At 31.0% G+C, this 10,841-nt stretch overlaps 1 long non-coding RNA gene across 1 annotated transcript; it reads left to right on the top strand.

Annotated features, from left to right (window-relative positions):
• The first annotated feature begins 3,901 nt into the window (after positions 1-3,901).
• On the top strand, positions 3,902-7,685 carry LOC138349028 (uncharacterized). Its single transcript, XR_011221559.1, has 4 exons — positions 3,902-4,192; positions 5,059-5,289; positions 5,392-7,393; positions 7,491-7,685. It is a non-coding gene; the product is annotated as an uncharacterized lncRNA (long non-coding RNA).
• The last annotated feature ends 3,156 nt before the right edge of the window (positions 7,686-10,841 follow it).

Raw genomic sequence — 10,841 nt, 5'->3', positions numbered from 1 at the left:
CCTCCCATAGGCCATAGCTTAGTTACTACTGTATTTTTGAAATTCTTACTTTTCATATAATATAATATAAATAAATATTGATATAAATATAAAAAGATATACTAAATTAGATGTTTCTCGTTGGAGTAGTATATTAATTAAAAAATTAATGTTAGGGAGTGTTCAGATTTCATTAATCTTTTAGATTGTCAATGTCTGTAATTTCAGAAGAGAAGAATAGAAAATATTAAAAATTTGTGTTTTAAAAATGTAAAAAAATCTCTCTATTTATAATTAACAAATGGTAGTCTGAGCATGTGCATATTGTTTCTTTTCATAAAGTCATAATCCTTCGTAAAGATCACAACACTTCAGAGAAGACATAATCATTTGATGTGATTAATCTCTTCTTTTAATATAGTATGTATAGTATAGTATACAAAAGATATAATAAATTGGGTGTTCTAAGAAGAATAACAACAACGGAAAAAAAACAGTAAAAATTGTAATTTAAAAATTTGAGAAATCCCTCTTTTTATTGTCAACAAAGGCTAATGTATGAAAGAATGTTTATTCTGTCTTATGACAAGAAAAATGTCACAAACCCTTTGACAAATACATTTATCTAATTAATTTAATATGAAATTTTAAAGCGCAAGGAAGACTTTTAATTTAAGGATATGAAGAATATATAAAAATATATTTTAATTTGTGGTCTTAAATATGTGTCTCAACCTCAATAAAAAAATATTCTATATTAAACTAAATAAAAATAAAAGTAAAAAACAAAAAAAAATTGAAAACGAGAGAGAATCTATTAAATCTAATTTGGACTTTTCAAACAAGGTTTTGATCAAATCATTTTTCTTCAATAGTTTGAGACTTCACACGACTTAAATACCAAGTTGTATTTGAGCAAAAGAAAATTATTGAACTTCTTGTCAAGTAGAAGTTATTGCAAAGGTATATTTATGACTATGAAATTGAGTACATACTAATTATCTACATAGTTTTCTCGTTTGAAGTTGAGTATTTCTATTCTCCTTGTTGCATAAATTTTGTTGATAGTTTACCCACACAAAAAATTGTAATTGCATGATTGAACAACTCTCACGACCTTCCTTATTTAAAGATGAAAAAACTTACAACTCTTTATTTATAGACAACAAAGCATCGTAGAAAAAAGTGATTATTGTGACTTACTAGATAAGTTACAATCCTTCAAAAAATCACAATTTTTTAAAAATGTCATTGCTCATCGAAAAGTTCACAACCCTTATAAAAGTTACCACCCATCAATGTAAAAGGGTGTCAGCTGTTAATTTTAATGTAAAACAAATAAATAAGTACAATATAATATAAAACATGTTATAAGATATTATAGCGTGGATGTCCACTACACCAAGAAGTTACTATCATCAATTATCTCCATTACTTTCCTTCATTATGAAGATAACTATAACCTCTGTAACCTTCAACTTTGTAACCTTTCACTTCGATAACTTCCTCCATTATAGTCATGTTAATATCATTTTATTTTTAACCTTTCGTATGCCTCTATGTTACACTATAAATAAAGGCATAAGGGTTCATATTGTATACACTTGAAAATTTGATGAACACTTGAAGACTTGGAATAATAAGAAATACCCTCATTTCTTATCTCCCTATTTCTATTGCTTTCATCTTCTATATTTCTTGTCTTATTTTGCTTTAGTTTTATAACACGTTATCAATACAATTGTGCTACTATTGAAGGATTAAAGCAAGTAAATATAAAGAAGGTAAAAATATCTATGTTTATTTTTCTCTCGAAAACAAGGTACATTACTATATAATCTATTTTTTATTTTACTTTTGATCATGCGTCATTAGTTTTTTTACCATTCCAAAATCATACGAGTCCAGCAAGTTGCTTTTACTTTGAGCAAACTTTTAATTTGATTACTTATATATTTAAATTAGTTTTGTAAGTAAATAATTTAAAAATAAATTGTATTTTATGATCTTGTTTTATTAAAAGATAATTCATTGAGTTATGTGACGTATACATATTGATTGAATTATCGTTATTGTTTACTTTTGCACTACTTTATTTTTCTTTATATGAACATTTACTTGTTGAGTTATTAATATATTACTTGTACTAATAAATCTTGTTTTATGATTATTTTAAAATAATTAGTAAATTATGATAATCTTCATAACAATATTGAGAGGGACTATTAAAATATTTTAATTATTTTTATTTGAGACTTTTATTTGGTTCCAACATGCTATTCTAATTAAATTTTTTTGTTAGTTTTCATTCAATTTTAAGTCGAAATTCAGATCATATTTATTGGTATTTCATATTTATTTTTCTGCAATACATTTGGTTTATTAAGACATCGATTGAGGGTAAGATGGTGAAATTAGGTTTCACTACACTAAGTGAGTAAGACATCTAATTAAAGTCTCAATGTACCATAATAATAAGAAGTTGGGTTCAAGTCTCATAGATTTATGACCAAAGGCGTCTTATATAGGTAAGACATTGAGTTTAAGCATTAATGCACTATAGTGATAATATGATGAGACTAACATAAATTTTTATATTTTTGACTGAAAGTCATGAAATTTATCCAATTATTTGCTTCATTCTCTTATATGAATTATGTCTGAAAAATGACAAGTGATTGAATGTATGAATATGAGTGTGGTAAATGTTAATGGTCATCATTGTGGTAATTAAAAGGAAGAACATTATAGGTTGTTAAAACGGTCCTTCAAATGTCAAAGTAATTTTGTCCATGAAAGTGGTATGAGAAGTTATTGAGCACATTGTTGTTGGTGCAACCCAAATTTGAAAAGTTATGTAAATCCTCCATCAAAATAAAGGAATACAAAGTGGTAGTACATTTGGTACATTTGATCTCTTAAAGTTATGTTAAGGTGGAACACATAAATTTGATAATGTCAATGCATGATAATGAGTTTCTAATAAAAACTTACGGAGCATGTACAAATGGTTACAATTCATTTTTTGAAGAAAATGTGATTTGTATTCGTATGGATAAGGACATGTTCATGGTCGGATAAATGTCCCGTCTCACCTCTATAGGAGGTTTAAGATTGAATTTTTTTTTGACATAAATGATCATTTAGTCATATACTTTAAAATCATGAACTATTGAAGGATAAAAGAAAAAAATATTTTTTTCCTAAAAAGATTGTGGATATGACCAAAATAATATTATTGTATGGCAACACAAATTTGACATATGATTTTCAAGAAATAAGTCTTGCATGCAATAATTTTAACCATGAAAAAATTAATAATTTTCTTCTCGAAGGAGATGGCCACCTTAAAAATGACGTTTTGAAATTTGTGGTAGTGCACAAAATTAATTGAAAGTTCCTAAGGGCTAATTTTTTACTATCCGGATGAATGAAATTGTTCATAATATTGGGGTTGTAGTAGGTCTCAAAAGAAACTTTTTAAGTTTCAAAAGAATCGAAAGAGAAAAGAAATTATATTGAGACTAAAAATTATGGGAAGATTTAATATCTTCAAATTACTACAACCAAAGTGGTTATAACTATCTAAGCATAAGATTACCTATTTTTTTATCGTTGTTTGTTGTATACAAATATGAGCATGATAATGGAATCACATGCAAAAATAAACTAGAATTTTACTAAAATAAATATCAGTTGGCATTAGGGCTGGGCATAATATGGTTCAAACCGAAAAAACCGATCGAACCGTTTTTTTTAATTTCATTTCAATTTTTTGATTATTACGGTCGGTTTCGATTTTGAATTTTATTATTTCAGTTTTTTGATTCGGTTTTTGGTTTTTTAGATTGAATATTTTGGTTAATCGAAAAACTAAAATTATATGTGTATATTGTTAATTGTCCATTCCCAGCCGGCCCAATAGCCCACAACCAAAAGTCGAACTAGCCAACTGCCTAAATCCTAAGTTCCTAATCCAAATTCCTAAATTCCTAATCCAAATTCCTATCCCTAGCCCAACTGCAGTCAGCATGCTAGTCTCTCCTAAGTCCTCTCCTCGCCGCCCACCGCCCGTAACTCGTCAGTCATAGCATACGCGGTACGCGATATGCCGGTCGCCCGTAACCTCCATCTGATCGTTACTCATCTCTCAACTCTCAGCTCGCGTCACTCAAAAGTGCATTGCTCGCAAGTTGCAACTCGAAAGTCGAAGGTCAGTGCTTCAATCCTCACTAATATGTTTTTATATCTCGTCTTAACTCTTCAGTCTTAGGATCTTACCTTCAGCTATATATATATATATATATATATATATATATATATAATTTCGAAGTTAGGGACTGATCATGGAAGATCAAAGAGATGCTTTTCCAAGTGTACTATGATATGTTCTAGAATTGGTCTTCCGTCCATCGTCTATATCCTAGTTAACTTTGTGATGTTGAATTCATTAGTGTCTTGAACTATTGTTACTCAAGTAGTCAAGCTGCTCGTCTCAAGGTAGTGTCCTAAACTATTTTGTTTTCACATTATGTTATGACTTGGTGTTTACTCTTTCTTATATTGGGGAGCAAGGAAAATGTCTGCTAAACAATAAAGAAACTGAAGATTAGAAGGAGAATTGTGATAGAGATAATTATGAAGAAAATGATTATGAAGAAATCGAGATAATTATGAAGAAAAATGATTTTCTTGAAGTCATTTGTTCCAGAAGTATTTTCCCCAAAAGATCTGGCAACATAATACATTTTCTAAACATTTTCCAACAATACTTTCCTTCGTACCAAGCAAAATTGCTCATTCTGTGGCTAACTGCAAGAGAAATTTCAGTTATACCATGCGGAGCATCTTGAGTAAAAATAGAGAAAATGACCATATAACTAAATGGATATTTGTAATGGATCATAAAACCGATCTCCTTGAGACGAGCAGCTTGACTACTTGAATACTCTATTGTTTCTTTAATCATTGAATACAACTATGTGATCATTTATGTAATTTGTGAACTGTAAATTGTAATGTATAGTGTCCTTTTGAATTTTGATTGTTGTTCTTCTTGCTTATTTCACTTTTTTATAGATGACATAAACTGGAAGGGAAGTGAAAGTGGAGCTTCAAATGAGAGCATACCTTACACCTCATCTCCTAGTGAGGTTGAAGTTGATGTTGATACTTCAAAGAAAAGAAAAACCATGGAACCTAGAGCTAGTTGTTGGAAGCATTTTGACAAGTTCACCGATGATAATGGAGATAGTAAAGCCAAACGCAAGTATTGTGCAAAATCTTATGCAGCTTCTACATCATCTAATGGTACGTCATCAATGAATACTCATATGAGAATGTGTCCTAAATTTCCTCGTGACACCGTAGATAGAGGTGAAAATCTAATTAATTTTCTACTATTTTCAACAGGAGCAAAGGAAGGGGTCATTAGCACTTGGAAATTTGAGCAAACACAAAGTAGGAAAGCTTTAGCCAAATGATAATTGTTGATGAGCTACCATTTAGTTTTGTTGAGAAAGAGGGTTTTAAAAACTTCATGAGAGTTACAGTGCCGCAATTTCATATTCCTTCTCGTAGAACCGTGACGAGAGATTGTTATGAACTATATCTTGAAGAAAGAAAACTTTTGAAAAGGTTTTCAAAGAAGCACGTTCTAGAGTTTGTCTTACGAAAGATACTTGGACCTCTACACAAAAAAACAACTACATGTGTTTGACAACCCACTTTATAGATAGAAATTGGATTTTGCATAAAAAACAATAAATTTTTATCTTATTTCTAGTCATAAGGGCGTGGATATGGAGGCTTGCATTATTAATTGTTCTTGAATGGGGTTTGGATAATTTATTTACTATTACATTTGATAATGCTAGTTCTAATGATGTTACTGTGAAAGAAATGTCTAAAAAATTGAGCAATTAGGAAACTAACATTATGGATGGTGACCATCTTAATGTGAGGTGTATGACACATATCCTTAATCTTATTGTGCAAGATTGGTTGAAAGAAATTTGTAAGTCTGTAAAGCTAGTGAGACAAGTCGTAAAATACATTAAACAATCTCCCGCAAGACTTAGAAAGTTTAAAGAATGTTGTGAATCTGAATTGATAACTTGTAAGAAATCATTATGTTTAGATGTTCCTACTAGGTGGAACTCTACATATTCGATGCTTGATATAACACAACATTTTGAGCTTGCATTTGAAAGATATATTTTTTATGATATTGAATACTTGAATCATCTTGTACCTTTGGTTCTGATTCTTCTGAACACAAAGATGGAACCGGTGTTGAAGATGGAACTAGTGTTGAAGATGAAACTAGTGTTGATGATGGAACTACTGCAAATATTCTTTCAAGTGTTGACTGGAAAAATGTGAGGTGAATGGTGAAATTTCTTGAAACTTTTTATGTACTTACTTTGAATGTTTCCGGTTCTAATATTTTCACTAGCAATATACACTTTGTTGAAATTGTTGAACTTAATCTTATTTTGAAAGAGATTATGACAAATGAAGATCGTAATTTGAAAGAAATGGCAGAAAGTATGAATGAGAAGTTCAAAAAATATTGGGGTGAACCACAAAAAATGAACAAGATGGTCTTTATTTCATTTGTATTGGATCCCTGTAACAAGCTTGATTATGTTCCATTTGCAATTGTAGATTTGTTTGGAAAACAAGATGGGCAAAAACTATGTTTAGAAGTGAAAAAATACATGAACAAACTGTTTGAATATTATGTCAAGAGATCTCCAAAAAGCTCTTTACATGTACCATCTTCACCCACTTCTTTTGACAATTCATCAAGTATATATAGTGTGAGTGGTTGTGACAACTTTGTAAATAGAGGAAGAATGAGAATGCAACAACAATTTGAGAAGCATAAAGAAGTTAGTGGAAGTTCAGGTAATAAATCAGAATTGAAAAGATATTTGCTGAAGATATTGAGCCAAATATTGATGACTTTAATATACTAATGTGGTGGAAAGTTAATGAGCCGAGATTTCCTATTCTCACGAAGATGGTTTGTGATGTGTTAGCCATACATATTTCAAGTGTCGCATCACAATGTGCATTCAGCACATGAGGTCATGTTCTTGATCCCTTTAGGAGTTCATTAACCCCTAAAATTGTAGAATCTCTTATTTATGTTCAAGATTGGATTAGAAGTGAGCCTTTTCCAATCAATATTGAGGAAGATTTAGAGTATCTTGAACAACTTGAACTTGGTAAGAATTTGATATTTGTATTAATTATATTGAATATAATTGTTATTTGTGTTTCTTAATAACTAGCATATTCTTTCATATTTTTGTAGATTTTGCTTGTAGTGGGATTGAATGTAGTATAATTGATATATAGTTGCATCTTGTAAGTTCAACTATCAACTAGTGATGTGTGGTAACAAGTAAGCAAAGAACTTATTTACATAACTTGCTTGATAGTTTTATATATTTTATCATGAAATGTAGATCATTTGTCTAAAGAGTTCTATTTTCTCGCAGGCCCATCAATGTTTTGACATTTTCTTTGTTGCTATCTGTTGGTACTTGGGAGATATTGTAATGGAGGTTGCAACAATGTTTTGTTGGTTTTCTAAATCTTTTTGTTACTACAAATTGCAATGAGCCAGATAATGATGAGTTTAATTTGTAACTAACTCTATTTTAAGGATGGGCACAAGTTTGTTGAACTTTCTAGTTTGTTGTCTTGACTTTGATAGTCTTTTTAATCTTATGCATTTATGCTCAATACGTTTATGCATTAGACAGCTTCACCAAGGTTCTTATTCTATAAGCATGAAAATGTGAGATTGAGATTATGTTAATGTTGGTGCTAAAGGCAGCTGTATGTTGATTAGTAACTTGTAACTTTATGTTTAACATTGGAACAATTTTTGCTCTAAATTAGCATATACAGTGAGATAGTGGAACAATTTGTGCTCCAAGTATTGTATTGTGGTTTTGTGTAGACAACAAGTACTAAACCTACATGTCTGTAATAGATTTGTTGGACAAGAAGTACTAAAGTCCACCTGTTAATTAAATTTGGTTAAACCGAAACCAAATCGAATCGAAATTATAATAATCGAACCAAACCTAATTTATTTTTATTTTGTTTGGTTTCACATTTGGCCAAACCAAAAACTGAAAATCAAACCGAACCGACCAAACACCCAACCCTAGTTGGCATAACTGGATTACCATTTTGGTTCAAATGTGATGCAAAAGAAATTGAGAATTCATGAGATTATATGTTGAAGAAACAAAAAATTATTCAAGAATTTTGATGTGTTGTTTGTTCTCATGATAAAATAAACATTAAATTGGGATTGAGTCCCTTGAAATTATTTGGAACATATAGAAAGGTGAATATGGACCCGTTCACCTGCCATGTGGACCGCTTACTATTATGATTTAATAGATGCATTTATGGTATGGTCACATGTGCATTTGTATCTACTTACAAATTGGTATTTGTAAGATTTTTTTGTTCAAATTTGTTAAATTAAGAACACAGTTCTAAAATACAAAATTATGTTGATAATACTGGTTGGCTTAGCAGAAATTGTTTGCCTCCAAATCTAGCTAGACTGATGATTATGAGAACAAATCTCTCAAATCGAATTTGTTATGAGATAAGTTAATTTAACATGTATGCATCAAGCCAACAATGTTCTCCCATCACAATTGGTTCAGGGTCAAGAACCACATAATTTTTATCAAAAATTTGATGTGTGCACATATGGTTTTATTGCTCCACCATGCACAAAAATAGATTCCAAATGTGGTTGGGGGTAAATGTTAGATTTTCTAACATTATGGGGAGATATCTGTAGCAGCTGAAAATTATGTGAGGGGTGAATTATTTCGATCCTTGTTAAAAGAAAATATGAACTTAAAGTTCAAGAGATAATTTATTTGCATAATGTTGCAAATAATTTACCAAATATACTTGTTGACCCAATATTTTAATTAAGCTGTAAATGCTCTAATAAATATCCTTCAAGGACAAATTTTATGGTACGCCAAAAGCGTGATAGACCAATCAATTCCAAACGTAAACTCCTTAAGGAAGGAGATGAGAAAATTATCAAAATGGTCATAATATAAGGTAAGTGCTTTGAAAGAGCACTATTGCACATACATATATATAATATAGAGAAATAGTCTTAAAGATTTTCTCATCTCATACCATCTAAACGATTATCGCCATATGGTAATAGCCCTTACATCAATCCAACAAGACCACATATAGGTCATACAAAAGTATAATACTCAATTGAAAAGGAAAGAAATGAAAGAGTCTTTAAGCTCATAACAAGTCCTTAAGCTAGATAGTGGCATTGCCCTCGGAAGTTGAGGACCTACCTTACTTGGATGAAATGAAGAATCCAAGCCTTCAACAATGTCGCCTTCCAAACTCTTCAACGACCGAAACCTAAAATATCTGGGAAAGGGAAGAAAATGGGGTTAGTACTCCACATTTACTAAGTATGAGACCTTATGCACATATACAAGATGCTAAAAAGGGACTTTTAGTCAAAACATGTCATTTCAACCCTTTTAAGAACCTAATGCAAAGCCAAGCAAGTTATATCAACCAACCATATATGCTTATTAACTCAACAAGTAATACGTATTCCAACATACTTGAAACCATGATTTACTATAACACTATCATCAAGGAATAACATCACAAGAATGAATAAGATTCAATCATATCATAATAAGCAAGACTACTACTCATGAATCCTTATCAAGTCAACAAGTGAAATGACCAAGCAAAGCCCCATAACCTTTCTCAACCAAGTAGACTTAACAAGAAAACATAACCAATGTACAACTTTAACAATATAATCCAACTACATATATCAAGAGGATAATCATCATCATATATAGATATTTACATTGTAGCATCAACATACTATCACCATATACATCATTATCATATGCATACATTATATCAACTTCCTAAAGCTTTTATCAAAGTCAACTAGTGCAAGGCATAGGTAGAGTCTCATACCCCTACCTAGACTAAGTTAAACCTCTCAAGTCACCTTAGTTAGTTATACTCCATTACTTTATTTTACTTTAGGAAACACTTGCCTTAACCGACATAGACCACATGAGCTAAGTGTGGAATCCGGTGTTGTAAGACCTTACACCGATGGAAGGTGGTCTACAGGCCAAAGTAGAACCAAACACAAACATAACTTTCTAGGTGGATCCACTAGCTAGTCTTCCGATGGAGGCAACATAGTTCAAGAACTAACAGATATTATATTCCCTCTTGATACCACTTGTAGTTAGGGCCTCCTCGAATTTGAATCCATTGAATGAGTATTCCTTTTTGGGAAGTAAACATCTCATATAGAACTGTAGGGCGAATCTTCCTTTTTGGGAAGTCATCACCTCCCATTGTCAAGTTCACTCGGTGCTAATCTAAGTCCCTTTATTGAAATGTCTTTAAGTCTTTAAATAAAAATCATAGCTTAGTTTAGGTAATAGGGTCTATCCCTTGTATAATCATCATCATCATCAATAGCTCAATAAGAATTGCATGAGTACAGTCCTTTCATCACAATTAATATAAGTGAGGTTAACACATTCCATATCATATACATCACCATCCTTATAGCATTTACATCCTAATAACCCTCACAACTGTCACGCGCTGAGATACCCACGAGACGTGGACACGGAACCTAGGACCACAAGTGATCCCAAGTTAACCCTGCTGGCATGATCATGAGCATACTAAAGATAATAAACTGAATGCGGAAGCTAAATCATAATTTTAAACTAAAATAAATGGGGAATACCCATATTCTATAATTGATATAAATGAAATCA

Source organism: Solanum lycopersicum, chromosome 6, assembly GCF_036512215.1.
Source record: "Solanum lycopersicum chromosome 6, SLM_r2.1".
Classification (NCBI taxonomy): domain Eukaryota; kingdom Viridiplantae; phylum Streptophyta; class Magnoliopsida; order Solanales; family Solanaceae; genus Solanum; species Solanum lycopersicum.
The sequence above is the reverse complement of the archived record's forward strand: the minus strand, read 5'-3'. Positions and strand labels throughout refer to the sequence as shown.